A 27,408-nucleotide genomic window follows, 5' to 3' on the forward strand; every position below is an offset into this window, starting at 1 on the left:
ATATTCACATGCTGAGTTTTTAAACCAATGAGCGACACGTGAAACAAAGTACAACATAATACTCAGATTGTATATAAGGAGTTGGTATTATATGTAATTTTCAAAAATGTTCATTTACATCATTTGTAAAAAGGCTGCATGCGATTGACTTTGCAAAATTGCTAATTGTGCGAAACAATAAAATGGAATGGTATGCTGCCTCAATTTTTCTAACCATGCATTTTGGATTTTTTTTTCTAATTTCATCTGCCAAAAGTTACCAATTAATCCAAACCTATGAGAAATTGAAAAGTACTAAAAGCAGTCATAATTTGATATTGCAATACATCACATCACATCACATCTAGCAATTATACAGAAAAGTAATGCCCTAAGATATGATAGATAATTATAGTTTATATGAGAGGTAACTATTTGAATGGGGCAATTATTTTTTGCTGTCATTATGGCTGTACATTCTTGGAATATGTGAATGTTCTAATCATAATTCGTAACTGGCTAGACAATATGTATATAGGTCTTACTGATACTCTCAATACACGATTGCGAAAACTACTTGTCGGAGCATGTGATAGTACATTTATATTATAGTTACCGTTTTCCCAACATGGATCTGCAATACAAAATAAAGTTAAATTAGTTAAACGTAAAGTTCTCTTCTAGAAACGAACAACTATCTCCAACATATGCTGTTGTCAATATATAAAGTAAGACCTTTTGGTGCACTACACATATTTATCTTACCATAAATAATTATCACTGCTTATTTTGTGAGGCACAAAGTGAGATGACACACAAACACCTATTATTCTAATCAAATACAACAAATTAAAAAAAGTTGTGGTTTTTAAAACCACAGGACTATTTTGATGCTGCATAACACATTAGACAGATAAACATGAATACATTGGTCAGGTAAATTGCTGACCGTGATAGGGGTTTTCCATTAACATAATAAGATTTTTATTAGTCAATTTCTGATATCTCTAAAAACCAAACGACTAAAATCATGATTTTGGATGACTAAATCTTTGGTGTAAGTGAACACTTTTCACAACAATTGCGTGAGTCTGTATGCATTCCATTTCATTTAAAAAAAACCTCTAACGGAATTATACAGCAATCCTTTGACACGCATACACAAACATGTATATAGAGAAACAGCGTGATACTTAGAAGAGCTAAAACAGGTTTCACAATATAAAGACGTAAATAAACCAAAAATAAATAAATAAAAAGAAAACGTTTTAAGAGAGGGGGTATGTTTCCCTTTCTAGATGATTCGGCACTTTTTCTCAAATTAGTGTATAACACATATACTAAGTAAAATAATGTTATATTTTGACTGCCTTTTAGCTGATAATGTCAGTGGATCTCTTGTAAAGCGTTATTTGATTTGCCAGGGACTGCAACCATTTAACATATTTTAGGGGACATCTTGCATATAAAACTTACCCATCAAACAACACATTGACACCAATTCGCCAATAGAGTTGCAGTCATAGGTATCAGGACATTGCAAAAGAAAGGAAAATGGAATCCCAGCTGGTCGTTTGCAAAACACACTTCTGCCATCTTCGTCTGTGTAAGGTGTTCCATTATCACATGCCAATTCTATTTGAAGAGCAACACATTCATTCGTCACATGGCGTTTCATGTAGTTCAAATATAATTACTTCAGATAATATTAATCAGTAAAATAACAAGTTACTTGCATATATATTCTAAGTTCGCCCGTGGTCAATCATTTTTGTCTCAGTGACCAGCTACAAAAACAACGGACGTCCTATCTCAATTGTTTACGCGTGCGTACACGACAGTTCGCCCAAAGTCATTAATTGGATAATGTTCGATTCAAGCACATTTCATTTGGCATGCAATAATTGTATTTGGTTATTTTTGTGCAAGTCGTTGAATGGATTGTCGAACAAATCGTAGTTGAACCGTGTATTTACGACAGTCAACAAATATATATATATATAAGTTTTATTTTTTTCAGGTACGCACTTATGTTACAATAACAATTATACGAATATTTGTTTTACAAGCATATACCATTGAATTCGTAGTTTTATTATACCGTTTCGCGTGATATATTATATTATGCACACAACGAAACATTTCCTTACCAGTCACAGAATAAACATCCATTGCATTGGCTGTACCAAACCCTTCCACACATTCAGTTGAGTCGACGCCCAAAGAACCAGAACCAGCATAACACTGTCCTCCATCTTTAAGAGCGAAATAGTCTTCGTGTTTATCCGATGCCGCCCTAGCACATTTCTGTATATCAGGGAAAAAATAATGTCGTTAATGTTGATCGCATCTTCAAGTCACATTTACTCCATGTTCCGAGAATACTCGTAAACGTGATTGTATGAATACATTTGAGAGACAGTTTTTATTGCTTAGATAAATGCATAAGCGAACGGTTGCGTAATTGTTTATGGGTAAGAAACGAACGCTCAGAATTTGCGTGGAGTGCGCTCGTATGGCGCATTCGATTATGCAAATTTAAAATACGTCACTGACAGCGCCTGGTTGTAAACTAGTTCTGAAAGCGAAAAAAAGTATTTCAGCCAATCTTAAATTTATTCAATAACAAGGTTATTAACAAACTACTGGAATTTAGGTTCACAAACATAATTATTTGCTCTAGTTTTTTTCATTAATCAGACAGGCATGTCAATATCATGAGTTCAAAAAGAAAATTACTGTAGCGCTCAGCGCCATAGGTTACAAAGTTTAATATTTATACTTACTCTGGCTTTTTCTTCCCTTGTTGAGAAGGTACCATCTAAGTGAGGGCTGCTATTTTCTAGCGAGTACAAACCACCAACATTTGACCGACATCCAACATAAATATATTCTAGAAATGTACAGCAACATACAATGAATCTCTAGAATGCATCAAGTCACGTTGCGTGAAATCAATAACACATTCCTTGGGAATGCAGTCAGCAGTAGACTTATATTGGTTGAAGAGTGGCTGTCGTCCAAACAAGTTACAATTTCCCAGAATTTACCGACTCTGCTGTGTCAATGTCAATGTGTACTGATATAAACTTTTGCGTAGCTAAAAACTTTTAATTTGTATATTATGCAATAATTATAGTTTATGAGACAAATTTTCCTTACGTTTGAAATCCCAGACCCTATATCTTGTTTGTACATGTTATGCTATGTACATGAACACTTTAAAACATTGTTACACAGTACAAAGCTTACCAACAATGTATGGACATTCAATCAACATACAGTCACGGGTTTGTTCAACTATATCATCACATATACCACTTATACACGATCTGCTTCTAGTTTGAGTCCCAGTTCCACATGTATCGGTACATTGTGACCAGTCAGACCATTGAGTATAACCTAAGACAGACAGGGAGAAATCAGTGTAAACTTAAATGTACATCCTTATTTATAATCGAGAAAAATACTATTATATATGCATAGAAGAAACTATGATGACAGACAAGAAACCATTAATACAAACTATAATATACCTGTGGGACTAGCATCACACGAAGAGTAACATCAATTACTAATCTTACTACTTTTAAAATGCATCTGTGCTAAATCATCACAAATAGGCACTACATGTCCACGTTCTTGTCTTTATCAATCAATTAAACAAGCTATCAAACATACATACTTTGACAACAAATCGACACATCAGTTCCTGATATGGCTCCCGCGGTGTAGCAACTGTAATCGGCAGCGCACGTTTCAACTGTGAATGGTGAAGTATCAATGTGCAGCTCACAAAATACAGTCATATCATTAGCATCCTTAAACGAGCTTGAACCAGTTGGACATGCAAATCCTACAAAATGAAACAGAACTATGTATGTGTAGCTAAATACTGCTATTACATGCATGCAATGAAAAGTTTCGTATGTATGATTCTGGCATCATACTTTTTCAAACAAATTTACAAAGCATACTAGACTTTCGACAGTCCTCGAGCCTAATTTTACTGTGTTTCCTAGACTTTTGAACGCCGAAGGCGTATGATGGGAAATGCGAGCAATGTCACATGAGAGACTTTATACCCGAGAGACTGTCCCCGTCTGCAGGTTTCTACTTCTTACGTATATTTCATAGTGATGCTGACGTCAGGAAATAAAATATATTAACATAATGTTGCAAATGTAGATATGCAGGTTCGTGGGCATTTGGGAGTGATTTTTGTTTTGTTTTTTATTATCCAAACAGTTTTGGCTATAGACTGTTAACATTTTGTAGAATTGTGAATAGTGGATCATACTCAAAAACGATTTTGAAATATAGATAACAGGTGTAAGCATTCTCTCTTTTGAAAGCTTAGTAAGATTTAGCAAGGCTGTACATAAATAATCAAAAAGAAAGGTGTAAAGAAGTTACGACGGGATCTCCATATTATGCACTATATTTAACTTTTTACAAAAAGATAATAGGTTTAAACTTGGAACTGATACAGCCATTTTAATTATGAGCATTAGCAAACTTCTTACTGAGTGAATTGTTATGCAAATTAGCAATTATAGCGGCTTCTTTTTAATACACATCCCAGAACTTTAAAAAATAGCTCCTAGACGCTTTGACCTTTTGTTTTTACATTTTCACAAATGATTGAAAATGTGCTTATCTTCAAAACGCCGTCGGGGCATTGTGTTTGGTTGAACAGTGTTACAACAATTGTACAGACAACTATCCTGGGTGTTAATTTATGCATAAACTTGAAGTAGTGAAATTTGAGCTGCTGCCCTGCAAAATTGACAACAGGTAGACAGTTTTCAAGACAGCACTTTCTTCATAGTAAACAGATGTACCCATAAACCAATTTTGACAGGAAACAGAAGCATGGTTTAGAAGCTATTTGTTTAAATCACTTTTGACCAAAAAAGCACATTTGTGTGCATATTTCGAACTACAGTGTCCATAAGAAAAAAATACTAACAAAATTTTAAAATTCATACAATAAGCTTTCCGAAAATATATAGTTTTGTGGACAAGGGAGGTCATCTTGGTTTCCTAATTAACGAATTGAAATACCTGTCAAGTAAACTGCATCTCTACCTTTAATGACCCCCTAAATTCGTTGATTCTTCACGTTATGAACACAATAAATACAGTCACTCCGACCAAAATAGCAAAGGAAACTATTAAATCGCCTAGGACCAAGGAAACAATGCGCATTCTTTGTGGCATTCAAATAGAAAATATAAAAAAAAACGGAGGAGACTGTTTCGTGGGATCAAAAGAACTACTACAAGAAATCGAATAAAAAAATCGATGAGTTTAGGAAAAAATTTCAACACAATGAGCGAGAGTTATTGGAAGGTTTGCAGGCATTATACTCTAAGAGAATAGCAACTGAAAGTGGGAGATCCCTGGTTTCGAAACGAGTTCTTTTTGACAAGACGAATGTCAACAAGACACGCAGACGAACACATCTTTCCCCACTGTGTAGTTTGCGAAGGTGTCTCGCTGGTATTTTTTGCAAGAAATACCATGGTAGTCAAAACGTTCCAACACTTTTATAATGCATTCATAATAATGTGTTTGTGTCTTGATATCAAAAACTGATGTGGAAAGTGCCGCGATCGCGTATAGTACAGTCAAAACAAATTTCGCGTAATTCGTGGGAGATCCTATTAGCCAGAGACACCTGACCCTTTTCACGATTGGCCAAGATAAAATGATAGACATCTGCGCGACTATTCATCATTTGCATATGAAAGAACCCGGATCTGGTAAGAAATCTTACCAGTGAACTGCAGCCCCGGACAGTCGGGCGTGCCTAAGGGCACTCCATACTTCCTGTCCTGGCGTTCGCCTATTACGTTTATACACTATATATTTATTAATAATAACAGATTAATATTAGGTACGGCCGACTGTCGACAGTCTAATAGCATACCTGAATAGCAATTTTCCATGGATCAACTCCACTCACCTGACACTGTATATATATCAGCTGCATCGTTGGTTCCAAGTCCAACCAAACAATCATTAGACGAGCTAGGAGGCGTCGGTTCTGGTGATGTATAACATTCTCCGCCGTTGAGTAGAGCAAAAAATGATGCTGCAACATGATCTGCAGCTCTTGCACATTTCTGTAATAATGTCAACATTTCCTTACATATGTACTTGATATCACAAAGAAAACGTTCGTAAATGTTGTATAAGTTTTCAGATTAACAGACAAAACATCATTACAAACTAGAAAACGATTTTGAAGGTTTGCAGGCGGTAAATCTTCTACCCATTACAATAATGTATTATTCAACTTGTCTTGAGAACAGAATCAAGGAAATCTTATCATGGGATACAAATAATGGATCAAAACATTGAAATATGTCTTATGTCTGTTGTCATTTATATGCATTATAATTAGGCCACATATATTTTCATCTAATATTATTATAAAACTAGTTGCATATCTTGTTTGCTTGACATATCACAGTTATGAATTTTATTAGGTTACAAGAACCCTTTCATACAAAGTAGGTAATAATATGCATGAATTCGAACCTTGGAGTAATCAGATCTGTTGATTTTGGAAAAACATTTATCTATTTTCACAGATCCTCTATAGAACACTTATAAATTGGTTAATTGTGCATAAATTGGTTAATTAGTAAGGGCAAGAGTTAAGCCTAAACATACCAATGACTTAACCCATATCATCTATGTTCAAGTGGTTGAGATATTAGTGGGAAAGTTATTCATTATGCAAATTAGGTTATTAATATGCACATATTGCAGCCAGAGCTTAAGCAAGGCTGTGTATCATCCCAGACCATCTATAAATCAGGTTTCATTGAAATATTTTAGTAGTTCTGGGAAAACAAGTGAAAAGACATAAAATTGGCTAATTATTTTGCAATTTAGGTGATTAGTATGCAATGATTACAACTAATTAGGTCTACTAATAAGCCCCTCGATTGTCGATGTACCAAGCTCCATTAACGTCTGATAATTGGTTATTGAGAGAACTATAGAACAGTTACACCCACACGTACGTACGTACACACATACTAACACATACCCATACACGGACCAAAAGTTTGCATCTTCCCGATCATTATCATGCAACATGACTAATGGAATATGCTGACTCAAGAATTTTTTTTTACTTTCCATTTTGAGTGCCGCATATAATTATATTCAATTAATTTACACTTACTCTAGCTTTATCCTGCCTAATTTGGTAATCGTCACTTAAGTGAGGGTTCCCTGTATTTTCTAATGAAGAGATTCCTAGATTGTTCCCAGCATTTGACCAACATCCAACGTGCTCGTATCCTGAATGTGAAAGAATATATTGTCCATAAGTTTTCCGTGCCTGAATATTATGATAAATATAAGTCTGTTTGCAATATGATGTAATGCGTACATAGCTATATTATGAACCGACATTCAATAGATTACATACCTATGACTAGCGGACACTCAATGGTCATACAATCACGAGTTTCCTCAGTGATATCACCATCACATGATTGTACCAGGCATGATCGGGTTCTTGTCTGAGTACCCCCGTCGCATGTGAACGAACAAGGGGTCCATTCAGACCAAGAACTCAATTCTGTAAAATAGATACGCAACTAGGATCAGCAATATATGGCATGTATAATATATATCTCATGAACGTTTCTACAATTCCTAGAAATACAATGTACGGTCAGTTCACCCTCATACAACTAATCAATATATTTATATTCATGGCAATAAATATAATGGGTTCAGAGATTTATTTTGTCATTATTATTTGGAGTAATTCAATCTTTATAGCTGACAATAAACACATGACCTTCTTGTTGCGCGAAAAGGTTAATGTCAAGGGAGTCAAAAGTATTTCTTTACATATATCCGTCATAAAAATATATAAATTCCAAAGAAACTACAAACGCACAGTACAAAACAAATAACATATTGACAAATAACATATACGTATTTTTATATCAAATCTAATAATATAAAAATTTGGATCTGCTTTAATGAACCAATCGGATTATTTGGATAATTTATATTATACTAATTTCAAATCGGAAGATATTTCAATGCTTTATTACACGGCGCTACACATATATAAACGGGATTATAAAACAGATTTATAAATTAAATTTAAATGCATTTTAGTGTATGGCGAACTCGATGAGGAGTATATGCCACAAAAAATGATTCAAATTGTGACAGATGAACAAAAAACTTACTTCTACAGCAAAGTGACACAACTTCAGATTGAATTAACCCAACATTCTCACATGTGTACTCAGGATCGCAGTCTTCAACAAGTGTTAATTGTGGGTCATCGACAGGTAGATCACAGTATACAGTACGGCCATCCGTGTCAGACTGAGGTGACGATGAAGTACATGAAAATCCTGCAGAGAGAGAAAAACAATTTCGTGACACATGATTGTGTTTTTGCAAATCTTCGAAATGATATTTCCACTGTTTGTGATTTGTAAATTACTCTGATAATATTTTTATACAATTGCCGACCAGTCTACAAATGTAAACCTCCACTGCGCGCGAACTGATTTCCCTATTAAGTGAAATGAGTGATTATGTTCAAATGTAGGAAAAATTTTCAAGTGCCGATAAATAGCTATCATTTCATTGTCACTTTCTTTCTCAAAATTATATAACCATTATATGGGTTTACATTTTTTATCGCGTCAGTATTACGTGATCTTTGTCTTTTTCTGAGTCATTGAATACGCATTGTTGTATTTTCTCTTATTAGTAAGTATCGTCAGATCCGATATATCTTTAGAATTCCATGTAATATATCAATTAATGTATACATTCTAGTATGCCGGTAGTTGTTCTCTGTGCATTCAGACTGTCAAAGTCAGTATAGTCAGGTCATCATAGCTCTCCGCGATCACGTGTCATAACGTTTACTCATAATTCTATGCGTTTGTTCTCTCATTGACCAGTAAGGCGGGGTGGGCATTAGGTAAAGATGGCGACGAATGATGGCTTCGTATATTAAAATGTTATAAATCTATAAATAGTGTTTAAATACACTACACGACTACTGCTACGCAACCATCACGATTAGATGTGTTGGCCTTACTTTTAATTTTGAGATTTTGGAAATTGTATAATTTTAGTTAACTTCACTAACCTGACACTGAATACAAGTCGACAGCAGTGATAGTGCCGAATCCGTCCGAACAGTCATCTGAAGAGCTTGTGGTTGTGGGTTGCGATGACGTATAACAATATCCACCATTTCCTAGAGCAAAATGCGAGGCTCCTACATAGTCTGCAGCTCTTGCACATTTCTGAAAAAAAATATATTAGACACTGAGTTTGATCCACGAAGATTGTAAATCGTGCAATATATTTGTATTAATATCTAATTTAATCACTGAACCAAATGTATACCAAATACATGGCAGTGAGTAGTATGTACATTTTTATGACCATCAAGGTAAAATTAGCATAATGATTGCATGATATAATGATGGCATGAGCACGTTACATAAGTACGACAGATAATATACAGTTGCAGTTTAAGCTTTCATTCACTAACCCTGGCATGTTCAGTCCTAGACGCTACGTCGCTATCTAAATAAGGATTTCCCGTTCCTTCCAAAGTTGTAAGTGTTGGATCGTCACCACTAACTGACCAACATCCTATATACCAATAATCTAATATGAAGAAAGGTAACGTTTCATATATAATTTGCAAATAAATACGTATTTCACTGAATAGCTCAATCTTACAATTTGCTGTACGGTCTTACTTACCAATGACAAGGGGACATAGAATTTTCATACAATCGCGTGAGTCTGTGGCTGGTCCTTCACACTGTCCTTCTAAACATGATCGTGATCTAGACTGGATACCAACACCGCACGAAACGGGACAGTCTGACCATTCACTCCACTCTTCCCAAACTGTTAAAGAAAATCATCATTCTAAGAAAGCAAGTTACTTATTGATCTTTTTAAGAAGGTAATGGCGATGAGACGATGTTGCAAATACATTTTACCTTCTGATGAGGCGTGTATTTACTAATATGTCAAATACCAAACAGATACGATATTTGGGTCTTTATTTGGTCATCCGATCTTAATGTAAACATTTTAAAGGTTATTAACATCGACAAGGTGCAGGACGAAACAACTGAAGAAAACTGACATGATAACCACAAAAATTACATACTAGAATCTGTTTGCAGATGTATTCAATGTTGAGAAACATTTGCGTAGAAAGGCAAGTCAGACTACACAGATTACGTTGAACTCACATTAATTTAATCCTGAAAATCAATCAATCTATGAATTGGTTTCCAAAAAGTTGAAATTGTAGGATATTGTCATGCTTGATATACTTAAAAACAGTTTGGAACAATTAAAATACTAAAGATAATCGACCTAGATAGATTTAACTAATTAAATGAAACAATAATTAATTAGAAAGTAAAGTTATGTAATAGTCACTGTTAGTTACTTACACTTTATGAGAGTTAGATAATTGTCTACAATATGTAAAATTGATCAATTCATAGCATATAGGCTTTTCACTGAAACTTGGATGAATCTTGTTGCAGATATACTAGTACTATTATACTACTATACTAGTGGCAAGGACCAGGATAGGGAAATAAATATCGGTGGCACAATAATACACATGGAAATTCGTCCTTTGGGTAGTTCCGAACTAATTATTTATGCTACAACTGACAGCAGCCCAAAACCTTTTCTACCCGTTCTTTCATGACCATCGACCAGAGGCCAAATAAATACAGATTTCACAAGCTTCGTGGGTCATTACCAGATTACATCTACATGAATCACAACACCCGGTAACGTGACATCGTAAAACAGGGCAAAAACATACACAATATATCCTAGCTTTAAAGATATCTCTTAGAATTTATCGTACCTTGTTTGATCTATATTGATTATAATACATTGTCAGCCAGCATAGTTATCACTTTTTTAAATGCCAATTTTACATATGTACATGTTGCGTATCTCTATGCCTAATATATGTAATTTCATTTACTTGAACGTGACCCTTACAACTTTCTATGAAATGGTATGGTATATGAAATAATTCCTGGCAACACATATGTGTACATTGTTAGTCACCCCTGAATGTACTTATGCAGTTCTGTTGTACATGCTTGGGCATGAGATAACTAGCTGCAGAACATGAGGTGAATGTATGTTTTGGCTGCCTCAAATTTTTAAATTGTTGTCTTCTAATTAAAATATAATGTATTCACTATATTTCTGAAATATGCATTACATGGCATAAGATTAATACTGCAAGCAGTATTTAAGGCTAGAAACAAATGCAATATATGTTATTAAAACAAAGTAATAAAATACTCACCAAAACATGTGTATATACCATCCACTTCAATAATATCAAGCGTACTGACTCCATTTCTTTGTCCAACGGATCCACTATAATCTCCTTTGACGATAATAGTTTGGATAGATCTGTCTATCGCAAAGGCGTATAATCCATAATGCATAACCGATCCATAGTCATACAACGTTCCTTGTAGATTCATATTAGTTTCTAAATCAAAATTACCCTCTCTCCCTGTGTTGTAAATATATTTCATAATAATAACAATTTCCTGACTTTACACAATTATACAACATTAAGTAATGACAATTTAATTCAAAACAGCCTGATTCACATTTCCCAGTTATCGCTTTGTCAACTGTTTATACCAACCCTATACACATGCAACTGTCATTGAATACAACACACATTCCAATAAAAAAATGTTTCATAAATGTTCTTTGAATACAGTGATTTCATTTTCTTACCAGATTGGATATTGCTCCAGTTTATTTCGACATATTCGTCACGATCGTATCGTGATTGTTCATGGTGAAAGCCAACTGCATGGAGGAATTCGTGTTGAATAGTCCCTACAGATAAGCAGCCCCATGCAAGTGAGAGTTCCTGCGGTGACTGATAGTAATCCACATTACCAATGTAGGACCAGCATCTAGTGAAATTATATTTGAATAAAAAACACGAGTTTTAGAAAATGTCACATAGTGAAGAGTGAGTTCAGTGCGTTCAGTTTGTTATGCGTCCAATACTTAAATCCTGGTGTTTCAAAATTATGCACAATTTTGTTTCCTCTCTGAAATAAATTTTGTTTTAAATTATAGTGTGTTACAAATTTAGATACAGTGTTTTCTTTGAATTACTAATGGTAACATAAAAAGACTGATGTTTTAAAATAAAAGGTTGCTTGTGAGGATAAAACATTTCAAATAATCAACTCTTTAGACGCTAATAAATCCGCCAGACTCAATCTTCTCGTCTTCTCGTGATTATCATCAAAAATAGTTTATTTCAGACTCTTTGCAACTTTAATTATTTACCCATCAGGTATTTTTGCGGAAATAAATAAATTCAATTCAAAGTACGCATAATGTTCCGATATTTGTTTAATAACTCATCATGAACGATTCAGAAATGAACATACCAGCTGTACTCATCACCTTGACATTATGTAGTGTCTCAACCAAATACATGCTCTAAACACAAATTGATCTTTGTTTTATACACTACATAATATCACTGTAATGTTTACACTCTTGAAAACATATAATATATTTTTTTTCAAAAACATGATGCTGAAATTGTACTGCACTTAAGGTAGAGATGCTGTTTACCTGACAGGTATTTTAATTAGTTAATTAGGAAACCAAGATGACCTCCCTTGTCCACAAAACTATATATTTTCGGAAAGCTTATTGTAATTTTAAAATTTTGTCATTTTTTATGGACACTATAGTTTGAAATGTGAACAAAAATGTGCTTTTTTGATCAAAAGTGATTTTAAAAAAATACCATCTAAACCATGCTTCTGTTTCCTGTCAAAATTGGTTTATGGGTACATTTGTTTACTATGAAGAAAGTGCCGTCTTGAAAACTGTCTACAGTTGTCAATTGTGCTGAGCAGCAGCTCAAATTTCACTATTCAAGTTTATGCATAAGTTAACACCCAGGCTAGTTGTCTGTACGATTTTTGTAACATTGTTCAACCAAAAAACAATGGCCCGACGGCATCTTGAAGATAAACACATTGTCAGTCATTTGAGAAAATTTCAAAACAAAAGGTCATAGCGTCGAGAAGCTATTTTTTTTAAAGTTCTGGGATGTGCACTAAAAGAAACTGAGATAATTGCTATTTCGCAAGTTTGCTAACGCTCGAAATTAAAATGGCTGTAACAGTTCAACATTTAAATGTATTATCGTTTTGTTAAACGTTAAATATATTGCATAATATGGAGATCCCGTCATTTATTTTTTTCACCATGTTTCTTTTTTATTATTTATATACAGCCTTGCTAAATCTTGCTGAGCATTCAAAAGAGAGAATGCTTGCACCTGTTATCTATATTTTAAAATCGTGTTTTGAATATGTTCCACTATTCACAATTCTACAGAATTTTAACAGTCTATAGCCAAGACTGTTTGGATAATAAAAAGAAAAAAGAATTCACTCCCAAGTGCCCACGGACCTGCATCTCTACCTTGATAAAGTCTAAACATCAACAAACATGTCAATAACTTATATGTAACATATTGGTGTATTTTAATATACAGTTTATGTGTTTTGAATTTAAACAGTACGCTTCCAATTGAACATTACGTTTAGACAAGTAAATGTTTATCGATTTACAGCTTACACATTGTTAAGTTGATTTACTATGCATATATGAATTATTCATTGACCACGTAAATAGATTTATAATTATGTAATGTAAAGTCTGCGACATTGCGTTCAGATTCAGTGCCAATAAATCGATCAGCTCCAGTTTTACTTACCCACCACCATCTATGATCTTAATATAATGGGAACTAATTCCTTCGATGAAAATTAAACATGTGTCATCTTACAACTCCTGTAATGCATCTATAATTCTCTGCCTATCATCGGCATCTGTATATTGAAGTAAAATTCAAGTAGAATATTAATTTTTGTAAATTCTTTTCAACAAAAACGGCGCAATGCTCCAAACAAAAGTATACATATTCTGTTACCATCATAATTCTCATCAAACCAATAGTGAACTGTGTTATCACTCCAATATACATCAGTGTAGGACGTAATCCCTCTTTTTCTGCAAATAACAACGGTAGTTGTTAATAGGTGTTAATATCGGTATGTTGAATGTTAATAACATTTTGAACGACTCATCAGCGAATGAACATTTTTGTAAATCACTGCGGTGTAGCAATCTTGCAGGATGACGAGTCTCGATCAAGAGTTCGTTTTCATTGAAAATAGCATTTATTCTCCTACAACGATGTAAAAAAAATGCGTCACAATTGTTTTGTATTTGTTCTGCTCTATGCCAGTCGCTATTTTCGTTGGTTATATAATGGTACATACTGAAACGCACGTCATTTGCATTCGGCAGGATTTTACCCACCCTTTCTCATACTAACATATTGGGTGAAGTGTTCACGACCTTTCCAGTAATTGTCGCCAACTCTGGGTACATATGTAAATGATAAAAGAACGCCATGGTTTTGCTCAGACGCTTGTGGAATAGGGAAGTAATTTAATTTGTGATGCGGTGTATTCATGTTTTATTTTTCACAGGATACACAGCATCACTTGTGATAATAACTATGATACTACACAAACGTCAGAGCATGTTCTAGAGTTCCGTCATAATACGTAATATTCTGTATATGTTGGTATACAAACTTAACAAGCTATAACATTTTCGAAATAATATGGTCAATCTATAATACACAATTATTCTCTGCAACTCTGAGGTGGGTAAAGATCTGCCTCACTGATGTGACTATTAATAACAGAGGAAAATTCTAAGTGAACAATTGTCACATCAGGTAGACAAATCTTCACAAAATCGTGTAGTGGTTTGAATGATATCTCTGGCAAGTAATACAGTGTAATTTGCATAAACAGAGACGTATATTGTGATCCAATTGATACCACGTGACAAGTTCACTCGGCTCGGTGTACTAGAATATGTAAAATGACAATACCTATCATACATAATTGGCAACCCAGCTTCCTTCCGTCTCTGTTGTTCGTCAGTTAACATAATGTCTCCTTGATAGAGATCTGTAATAAAAACCATAATGAATTGTATCAAATCTGTTCTCAACAAAGAATAACGAAACTTATAACTAGTGATTACTTGAGAATTATTGGTAAATAATCACTTAGCCTGCTGTTGATTTTCTCAATATTTGAAAAGGTTGATCCAATATCTGCATGTCTATCAGTTTCATTCAATATGAACTGCTTCCTGCAAGAACATCGACAGACAGGCTTGTTGAATTACAGATGCATGAGAGGCATAATGTCTTTGAGAAAATGATACATCGAATGATGCATATTAAATACAACTACTATTTCGATACTTATGACCGTACACAACTGCGATAAAGACTTTTCGTTTTCGACATTGTGAAATTATTATTTTTGGGGGAAAAAACCCTGAAAAAATGATTTTGACAAGATTATTTTCATAATTACCGATTACACACAAATGTTACAGAAAAAGATAATTGCTATATTCTCTATATTTTTGCATTTTATTTGTCTTGAATTGTTAATGAAAGATGCTGAATGAAATTACAAACTATGTGGTGTGTTCACCAGCTCATGTATGAAGAATAACTTTAATAAATATGATTTTACTTAGTAAAAATACTGTATTTTTCTGCATAAAAACAAAATAATTTCACAATGTCGAAATCGAAAAATGTCTTTAACGCAGTGTTGCACGTAAACTCAATAGAAAATATAATAAAGAAATATCAACATTTAAAGCATTGTTATTTCATATGGATGTAGAAGATATGCCTTACTCTGATTGTGCTGACATTCTTGTATCCATTTGTTCCCTAGGACCTCTGGATAAAATACCATAAACTACAAACACGTCTGAAACGTAGTGCAAACAACTATTAAGGTTACCATACACAAAACATCACATAAATATATAACAAATAATTAGAAATGATTGTGAAACTACTATTCAAACATATAAGAAAACTTTATATATTTTTTAATATTCAGTTCAGTCTACTTTTGTTTAAGTGTACGGATGTTTATTGAGTGATGTATTATTATAAATAATATATACTAATATTCATATTGTTGTGTTGTTACCGGGTCCAATACCTATCCGATCTTTATAATACCATGTATTTGGTGGCTTGGGTAAAATATACTCGAAGTTTAATTTGAACACACAGCTAGTACTATTCAATTCCCGAATTTGTCCTATTATGTGCGGAAATATCGTCTATCCACCCATTCATTCGCCGCCTATCGCCAGGTATATATTTTCATCACTGAGGAATCTACGGTGATTGTAGTGATGAGAGGCGGGCAGGCGTAAAACATATGTCACTTCAAAATGTTTCAAAGTGTTTCAAAGTATCCCAGATAGGAATTTATGTATTTTATTTTTTCAGTCATATATACTCCCCAAATCATTGGATTTCCACTTATTGAGTAGAAAGCATACTCAGATGGTTTATGACCTACGAAGACCCAGGCCATCAGCGACGGTAACGAAAATATTGAAAAAAAAATAGATAAAAGTTTGCAGCAAAAAATCAAAATTAACCAGCTAATCTTAAATAAGAAATGTATTTGTATTGAACTTGATATGTAGTCTTAGTGATTAGTGATTTTGTACTAAAAATATGCCTAACAGGGAGCTCTGTGAATCACTTTTTTTCTGCGTGACATGTTTTTCGTGATTGAGTGCAGAGTGATTGACCAGTTAGTTGCAATTCTCAGCCTGAGGGCCTAAATCTGATGAAAACATTGTTAGTGTTTAATTCGATTAAAGGATCAAACCCATATGATATCAAAGACATTGAGAGTTTCATATGATCTGTCTGTCTGTGACTACATCAATCGCGGAAATGTCTCTTTCCATACTCAGACATACTTCTAGCAATATTGCCAGTCACTCAGCTAGAAAAGTCTCTCTTAACTGTCAATTATCTAGGTTTGTCATACTCATGGAAAGAACGTGCGTTGGAGTTGTTGCTGACATACCGATCTGGCTAGCTAGAACTATGGAACCATGGTCTCGATGGCCAATTTGTTGTGACTAATGAAATAATGGCAATTGTGGGAATGCAAGCATATCAGCTCTTCTGTCATATGTGCAAAGGGAGGCAACTGAGTTGCGCTTGAATTTTTTGTCTGAGGCAAACATGATGATCAATGATGTTTCCCACACGGACAACAGTATGTTTGCTTGTCCTTGGATTGGAATATACAGTCATGTTCACTGTACGTTACATCTCGATCTAGGGCCAACTCTGAAAGTAAGAGTTTAATTCATTGACATACGTTTTGGTAAATTAAGTATAACCTTTTTCAGTGCAAATTATTAATTTAACTAATTAAAAATTGTTTAAATGGTATTATTCCTACCTGAGTTGAACGCCATGCACCATATCAATATATTAAGTCTCCACGTAGCCATAACTGTATAGAATAAAGTACGTTTAAGTAGTAAATTCCCAGTGTGATTTCTGCAGCTGTGCTGTAAAGGTTACCACATCATAATGAACTGAGCTTGACTGTCCCCGTCTTATACTCAATATGTAACTGTAGCAATGCACACAGGCTTGGATGTAGAAGAATGTTATGTGTCGAAGTGGCGATGTCATTTCTCATCTACATGCCAAGCACACTAAGACCGTAGCATAATATATTAATTAAGTATCAACACTGTATTGCCTGAATCTGAAATTTCTAAATTATTAAAATCGAAATATTACTTGAGCAAGAATAAAAGCTATAAAACCTTTTCTAAACGCAATTTATAAGTTCATTATGGTGTGGGACACAATGCATATTTTAGCATTGAATTGAACATTGAATTTCCTTCCTCTACGTTATTTTTGATACTGTTACCTGCAGGAAACACCAAATTCACAAAGTCGTCCCGGTTCGGAACCTTTATGTATGTGCTTATCCAATTATTATCAATTATTCGATGTCTCGAAAGTACGTCTGGATCGTCTAACCTCCGTAGACGCCGAGATTCTCAACATGATCCCACCCAAACACCCGGAATTCGATGAAACAGATTTGTACGAGATCGAAGCAAGACGACACGACATCTCAAAGTTTCATACTACGATCGCAGTGAACCCCGGAAGTTTACAAGCTGCAACTGCATGATAGTAAACCATGTTCAGCCTACACAAGTTCAACAATCACCAAGATTTAAATCTATTTAGCTGCCGAAACATTTCTAGGAAATCCTATTCTCTGGACTAAATTCTACGATACGTGCAATGCCGCTATTCATTCGGACAATCAGTTGTCAAATGTCCACTCATCACATATCTCTAAAGTTTCCTCGTAGGCAAAGCTGAGCGACTTAATGACGGACTTGCCACGTCCGACGTAAACTATTGCCTTTGAACTACTGAAATTCCAAAGAAACGGTATGGCAACAAGCATGACATCATTAACGATCACATGACAGTTTTATGGGAGCAAGTGCCGCTACAGAACAATCCATGTAGTCTCAGACGATTCCACGACGAGTTGGAAACCGCCATTCGGGGATTGAAAAATCTCGATGAGGACGGAATCAACTATGGCGAGTTACTTATACCTCTACTATTACAAAAAATACCGACTGATCTCCAATGTCAACTTGCCCGTAACAACTCAAACAACTAATGGACATTATTCCATCGAAGAAAACTCATGTCAAACGAGATACGCGCTTTATCAATCGGCGAAGCTTCAAATCTCGATAGCCAACCGAATTTAACCGTCGATACGTTCTACGCAAGAACTACATCCCGCGAATCTACCTCTTTTAAAAACAATTATTCTGCACCCTATGGTTATAAACCGACAAATGGACATGATTCTGCAAATAGTTATAATCCTGCTAAGCACTCCGTACTGTGTGTACTGCCGTGGAATTCACAACCCCCTTCCATGCGGTTAAACGAAAACAACTTCCAAGCCTTCTGAAGCTCGAACTGCAAACGTCAGTGTGAATTTCTTACACGCGTCACGCAAGCCGTCACAAAGCTCGTATCAGCGGATACGTAGTACACCTGATCCACAAACATGTCGTGTCTTACTAAAGACAGCCACAATTCCAACAACGAATGGAGGAAAAACTACACCCGCAACATTTCTATTCGACGACGGGGCGGATCGTTCGTTCGTCACAAAACGATTTGAACAAGCCATCGATGCTAAAGTACACAGTTCAGAAGTTCTCAACCTGAAATCGTTTTCAAATCCGCGTACTAGATTCAAGACAATCCTGTGTACAGCTGCGTCAACGCAACGACAGTCTCACGCTTATATACCTCCTTTACGTGGACGAAATCTCCGACAATCTAACGAACAATGTAAACACTGATATCAAGCAACTTTCTTATCTGCGCATCCAAGTTCCGATGAACCCACTATGACGATCGACATTTTAATAGGTGTGGATCGGTATTTTGATTTTTTGGAAATCATGTCAATTAAGACCACGGTCCAACAGCTTTCAGCTCGTGTCTCGGATTCTTAATATCAGAACCCATCTACACCGGTAAGCCACGTTGGAAACACGTACAAGCATTTCATCTAACCGCAATCCCGTCCAACAATGAACGTTGCTTCGTTTTGGAAACTGGAATCGATCGGTATTTGTGATGCAATAAACACCCCGGAAAAGACGACAACCCACGCCGAACAATTCAAACACAATACAGAAAATGTTTGTCCGAAGAAAATGATCGTTTTATCGCCAGGTCACAACAGAAGTATAACCACAATCCATTACCGACAAATTCTGACATAACAGTGAATCATTTACTAACTGGCAACACCTATGAGCCGATCAATGCTATAAACGGGTCCATTTCACCCAATACAATGACGAAACACGACTCCAATTTTAAAACGACCACGGAATACCAAGCGGATCCACCAATAGGCATCCAAATATCATCAGTGCTAATGATTACAACGACTATGACAAACTGTTGCAAATATCAGCGTTTGTACTTCGATTAATAACATTAATCGCCGACTTCGATGGATTACTGATGACAATACAAAATTGACTCGTGATATGTGCCAACAAACCGTACCTTCCGCAGCCGAAATAATTAATGCAGAAACTATCTGGATCTCACATATCCAACGTATAGAATATGCGAACATTATTTCAACCATACACAGAAATGACAAGAAACTCGGCCCACTGAATAAACAGTTACAATTATTCATTGGATACGATCAACCAATACAACTAGGCCACCTATTTCATATTTGTGGAGTGGACTACGCTTGTGCCTTGTACGTGAAAAACCCTGCCGTTAATAATACTACCAAGACATACGTATGTCTGTTTACGTGCGCTGTGAGTGATACATCTTGAACTTGTTCTAAGACATGACTACTACTTCTTTCATGTAATAGGCGATTCGCTGCCCGCCGATCAACCCCATCCATGCTAATCTCAGACAACGCGTCAGCTGCAAGTGAACTTCGGGAAATCATATCGAACCCAGAAGTGAAATTCATGCTATCAGATCATCGCATCACGTGGAAGTTCATACCGAAACGCGCATGTGACAGAATCATCACATGTCTACCCTGTGCCGTATCAGATCTCTCAGATTATTCACCAAATAAGCACGCAAAAGTGAACCGACGATATGAACATTTGACCAATTTACAGCGGACATTCTGGCAACGCTGGGCTTCTGAGTAGAAGAGAACACTATTAAGCTGAATGGCATCGTCCTTTTTCACGACGATGTCCGCAAACAAGTAAATTGGCAATTAGCACGGGTAACGAGACTACTGCCAGGTAATGATGGGCTGACCCGTACCGCTGAAATCAAAACTAAATTCGGAGTTACAAAACGACCAATCGCTAAATTGTACAATCGACCTCACTTCAACATACGAATTATCGACGTTACCCCAAGAGGATACTTCAATGGAAAACTGCAAATTTACACCCAGCGCCTCATTAGAAATGTGTACGGAAACATCACACAAACACAGTGCTCGCTTGGACCTGATCGAATGTGTACGATAGACAGCCACAACCTTAAATGTGAAATACATACATACATACATACATATCATAACTGGGAGTAGTTTAATAATTACACAATCAGTAGTATAGACGGCACATAACTACGATGGATGTTTTTAGATAAAAAACAATATGTTACATATGCGCGTGCTCATATTCGAAATGTTTAGTTGAAAACTTAATATTGTACACTGGTTACTACTGCACATCCCGGTCTCCAACGTTGTATATATTTATATACAGCGAGATTGGCAAAGTAATGTTCTGTTTTAGAAAGCTAGTATACTAGTATACAATAAATCAAGCACTCACCTGTTAAACTTCGTACTACCAGCACACTGAACAAATTTCACAATGTGTCGGTATTTTGAAACCAACTATAATTATTATATGAATTCAGGTTTAAAATAAAATGAACATATGTCAAGATCATTTGCTTTATTATCGTTAATGAAGTTTGACGTTGTGTTGATTGTGTTCATGTGTCAAATGACACATTAAATAGTTTAATTATACACTATAAGTTATATTGTAATTTGTACACACACATTATATGGATTATCATAATTATAGATCAGCATTAATTCAGAATCCAGATGTATTAATTTGTGAAAACGTACACCTAATTTCACTGTGTACACTATTTCAATTTATAGTTAATAGATATATACACAAGCAACGGCCATTGAACGCATTAGTATTATCCGATAGAAAGAATAATTGTTGTCCATACAATCGAACACCCGCTTCAAAAGTCGAAGATACCTGCATTCCCATCGTTATGATTTCCGCATGACATTTTAAAGTGAATGCGTCTCGTTCAGTGGGTTTGGTCTCGTGTCAGTGTCTACCGAGGAAGGAGTGTTTTCTTTCCTTTACATACCAATCATGGGACTGGTGCAACGACCAATATAATACGATGGCAGTGTATGTTTAGTACATTACTCCATAAGATTACTTGAATAACTTCAACTAGTTACGGCATATGTCGTTCAAATTTCTTCCAAACAAGATAATGTATGTTCTGGAGAGTGTAATCTTCAAGTGAAAATTAAAAGAATTGAACCTTCTTATGTATCAGATGATGCGAACAGAATAAAAAATGTTGATGTACGAACGGAATATCTATCACATGTTAACACATTGGATATTCAAGATAGGTGGTGCAAACATTGTTTCACTAATCAACTCACAAATGTCATCTGTCTAACATGTAATGTGGCAGTCTCGTTTATTTTTCATAGATTACGGATTAAACGTACTAACCACCACGGCAAAAATCATGCTTGAAGCCACGTTTTTTTCCCAAATAGTGGATACTTTCATTCACCTCGAACATTGACACCAAGTTTGAAGTTAAGAAATGCCTGACACTAAAAGAATACGATTTACCAATCTACATGTTATATGCACATAAGAAAAACTGGTGATAATAATCTTAATTAATTACACGTTTACACGAAGGCAACAGTGTAGATTTACAGAAATAAATAATTGACAATGGATTACATGACCAAAAATGGTATAATTCCATTAATTCGGTGAGACTTTTCAAGTACATTAAAAGCCATTCACACACTGTCCAGTTGCTAGCCCTGAGTACAGTTCTGTAGGTTGGCCTCATTCCGCTGATCAGTCAGTCCCACAGTCCTAAGAAGTATGTACCCAGGGCTATCCGGGTGCTTGGCAGCTCGAGTAGCAAATCATCAATCATAATTGTATCAAGAGTGAGACGGTAAATTTGTATTGATCTGATCAGTCTTTACAGAACAGTATGTGTAAATTTTGATGTTAGCCATCCAAAGTACTAAATCAGCCGGTGTAAAAGTCGCAAACACCACAATACGTTACATATGGTTTACATAGTTTGGTGGTTGCAGGTTATAATGCTCTATCTGCGAGCACTCATTTACGTTCGCATACACAGTTCATGCAGTTATCTAAATAAAAAATTGGAACGCTTGTATGAAATAACAACATACAATGTATGAACATAAACAATCATTTCACGTGATATTCTAGAAAACTGAAAGGGTATGTAAAACTATATTGCAACTATATTAATATGATAAATAACATGCCACATGACAACAAAATGTTACGGATTTGGGGGTTTCTATTTTCAGAAAATTGCTCATATTGTTAGACTAAAATCCGTGGTCCTCAAGTAGTGAAGTTTGAAAGCGTAAAACGCGTTCAATCTCATACAATATGATACAATCCGTAACGAGGAGTGGTTAGTGGGCGAGTAATTCCTGGAGATGCCTGATGAAGAGCTTCAAAAATGATAATTGTGAAGTAACGTAGTAGCGATCATTCATCAACGAATATATATATATATATATATATAATTCATTACACACAAAGGCGTTCAATAATGCATAATGCATACTACAGTATAATTGTACCCACTGGTATACGTATCTGAATTTGCTATCGTAATCGTATCGCCGTCATACTGGTAACCACGTAACTTCGATCATAGACGTTAAGAGTCGCACTCTTATTGATGTTGCAATCGCTCTTAATCGTAACAACAATCAGGTAAACGTACTCGCATGTATGTGGCCGTCACTCTAATCATGTAATTATATAGTAGCTATAATACATGAATACTTGTAGTCTAAACACTAAAACTATAGCTATAATTATAACTACATTCTTCGGTGAAGTCAAAACGTAGCTAGCACAGAAATTTGTCCAAGAAAGCAATTGTTATATTGTCTATACAATGTAAAGTCAATAATCTTACAATATTCAACTGTCTTACATGTAGTCCTGTTCCACTTATTCACCTATTCAACGGTAAAGTACGTAATCCAGGCAAACGCGCACAAAGTTCGGAAATCGCGCCTTCAACGTCAAATATTGGCTTTAATGTGACTCTAAATAACAGGGGATATCCGGCTTTATGAGGTGTCCATTTTGTAGTGAAATTGGAAACGCACTGATGGTACGAAACTTGTTTTCTTCCACGAAGAGATGTACATAGTATGTGACATGCCGAATGCAGTAATTACGACCGGGAATGCAAGTTCCACTCGAACCAGGCCGCCCATATCCCACAACACTTGAAGGTCAAGGGAACTTAACCATAAATTAAAAAAATAATAATAATAGTACTTTAATAACTAAACAAATAAAGGCTAATCCTATACAATTAATACATATTACATACATGCCTGTAACATGCAATAACCATCAGAATATACTAACATATATTACAATAATAACATTATTTATGATAGCCTAGCTCGGAATAGCCCACACGAGCAAGGTCAAAAGTTCGAACAGTGTAGTTCCAGCGAGATCTCAGTAATACACTGTAAAACAGGCAACGAAGTCCATCCCATAACTTTAAAACGACTCAAGGGATACAGAATACAAGAAACTAACCGTAATGCCATGTTGCAATATATATGTATATATAAGTAGTTTACCATACACTATAGGTACGACCATGAGGGCGCTGTTCATATTGGGATGCGATGACGTCATACGGGGATGGATTATGTCACAAGAGGAAACCGTGCATATATTAGCATAAATGAGCGACCATGGCCGTAAAGCGGTTAATTTGAATGAGGATGAGGTCCTAACAAGGTCATCGTGAATATATATATATATAAATCGAATTGTTTTAATGTTTATTGCACAGTGTCTATACAAACGATTTACAGCTACTACCAGATCAGATTAGAGGACGGACGATAGCCCCGGAAGTACTAGGGACGTAGGTCTATATAGTTACAAATGACGAAGCAATGTCAACAGCTATGCTATATGTTATCACAAACAATTTGTACACATTTACCGAATGTGCCCCAAGTGAGTGTGGTTGTATCCGATGCTTGGAAGTCCGAAAAAAAACACTATATGTCTTCGGAGCTTTTACACATTCGTACTTTAGATTTATATTTACATCAGCAGTAATATCGAATGATCGACTGGCGAACAATTTTCAGACAAAAATAATTGTATTTATTTTTACTGACTGACCTCAATCTCATCTGAAACAATTTTATCAAAACGTAAGACTAAACACCGAACGTTTGTTTCAGCCATTGACATGAAACAATTCACTTGACACAGACACGTCGATCGTTTGACGACAAATAACTAAAATGGTTGTTATTGGCCGGTGGCACACAACAAAGGAACAACATAATTCCAATACAATGATGCTGTGCTGTTTGAGTGACCAGTCGCTCTTCCCCGTCCGATCGTAATGAAGTATTCGCATAAATTCCAGTGTCTGACCAAGTTTCAGGAGTGCTTAAGTCCTCCTATTGTCGTTGAGCTGGATGTCAACTGCCTTGTATTTCGATTGTTGGGGTGGAACAAATTAGCATTTGTTTTGTTAGCGACAACGGTAAATGCAAAATCATGTCATGCGACATTAAAAAAAATACGCCAATGAGTGCCGTACACCCGAATTTTAGCTTTCGTGTTCACAGATGAGCCGCTACAGATGACAATAATTTTTAAAATCGTGTTTAAGTAAATCTAAAAAAAATACTCATACATCCCAATTGAATCTTAAATTGTCTTCATTACATAATATTACCGTAACGCAATAAATAAAAGATTTTGCCGGTTTCGGTTGACAAGAGGATTAGTCCTCCTGTTTGTTATTCGCGTTTACAGCCTGCTTCCAGAGATGAAAACACCACGACTTGCATGACTAAAAATACGCTGTCGACCAACCAGACCGACATAATTAGGCAATTGAAATATCGATATACTGTGGTGTCAACTACAAACGCAATAAAGTTAACCTTAAATATACGAAAACATGGTAACAACTACAAAAAACTATAACTCCTAACTACGAATATCTGAAAACATGGCGTTTATTACAAATAACTCTTAACCACAACGTACTTTTCCTGCTATATTTAAGAAACTCGTTAATATAATATGATAAATTATAAAATTAAAACACAGTAATACAGTTACAACTTCTTGTTTTATAGAATGAAAGATCACAGCTCGTTAATTCGATTTGTCTACGTCCACTCCTCGAAAGCAATATATGTTTTCATAGTAACATATCTGTTTACATACTGACACAAAAAAGTACAAGATATTAGCGACTGATGACACCAACATGAACCACAGCATGTAATATTCATCCAATGGGCTGCCTGCTTTTTGGTTAATTATGAAGACCATTGGACTTATGAGGATTGCGTCGATAACACTCACATGACCTTTTGACATCTTGGCAAGCTGGTTGTAAATAAAGATATTGTGTGTGGTTATTAGTCAATATTCAATGTAAGCGATGAGGTGTAAGTAGGATAAGATCACACATACAGGATTATTATGATGACATCTCAAAATAGATAAGTCGTTCATGACAATGGAGCTTTGTCTGATGAAAAGATATCTACTATGTTGTTAAATGTGATTTCTCATTTAACACTTTGAAGGGTATTCCATACTTATATAAACATGCGTGTATTACTAACACAATTGCAGACCTGAGCCTGTGGGTGTTCCAGGGACCAGTCCCTCTCTCTCATCCCGGCGTAATGAAGTGTTCGCATGTGTACTGTATGCCAGTGGCTCAGCTTGCGAAATATTTTAGAAAATATTCCAATGTTGTAAAGTTGTGTGTCCGATGCCTTTCCTTGCGATTGGTAAATATTACATAATAAGTGTATCTTTTCCACTACACGATAGCTGAACAATATTTCGAAAGAAGGAAAAGTGCCAGAAAAGCAAAAACCTGCACACATTTTCAACTTACAAAATTTACCATCATTGTCACGGTGATTTTGTTTTGATGAAATTAACGTAGATAATTAAATATTTTTTGTATCAACACGTGCACGTTGAATTGTGTTGCGTCTGAACGCGATTGAATTTTGTCTCAATATTTTAGACTACATCATTAGCGTGTATTATCAATACATGTAAATGGTCTATCTTACATTTTAAAAAGCTAAACCACACACAATCAATTGGTGAAATAATATATGCTGTGGTATGCTAGGTTTTTTCTTCAGTATCTCCATTAAGTTTAGAACAGGTTTCAGTTGGGTGTTTTGGGGGTTGTTCAACCGATTTGAACCTTGGGCAGAGCAGTAACGAGTCATGAGTAGCAATTGATATCTCTGAATTGATGTTTATTTATATGGTTGATATAGTTGATACTTATATAGTTGACTGCTTTTATTTAGTATTTTATTTATTTATTTAACACTTTATTTAAAGAGGGTAGGCCAATATACAATAAAGTAATTTTCATTGGGCCCTCTGTAGGGACAAAAAACACAATATACACACTATAGGCTTGAGCCA

The sequence above is a fragment of the Saccoglossus kowalevskii genome, chromosome 11 (genome assembly GCF_978046115.1).
Source record: "Saccoglossus kowalevskii chromosome 11, keSacKowa6.1, whole genome shotgun sequence".
Taxonomy (NCBI): domain Eukaryota; kingdom Metazoa; phylum Hemichordata; class Enteropneusta; family Harrimaniidae; genus Saccoglossus; species Saccoglossus kowalevskii.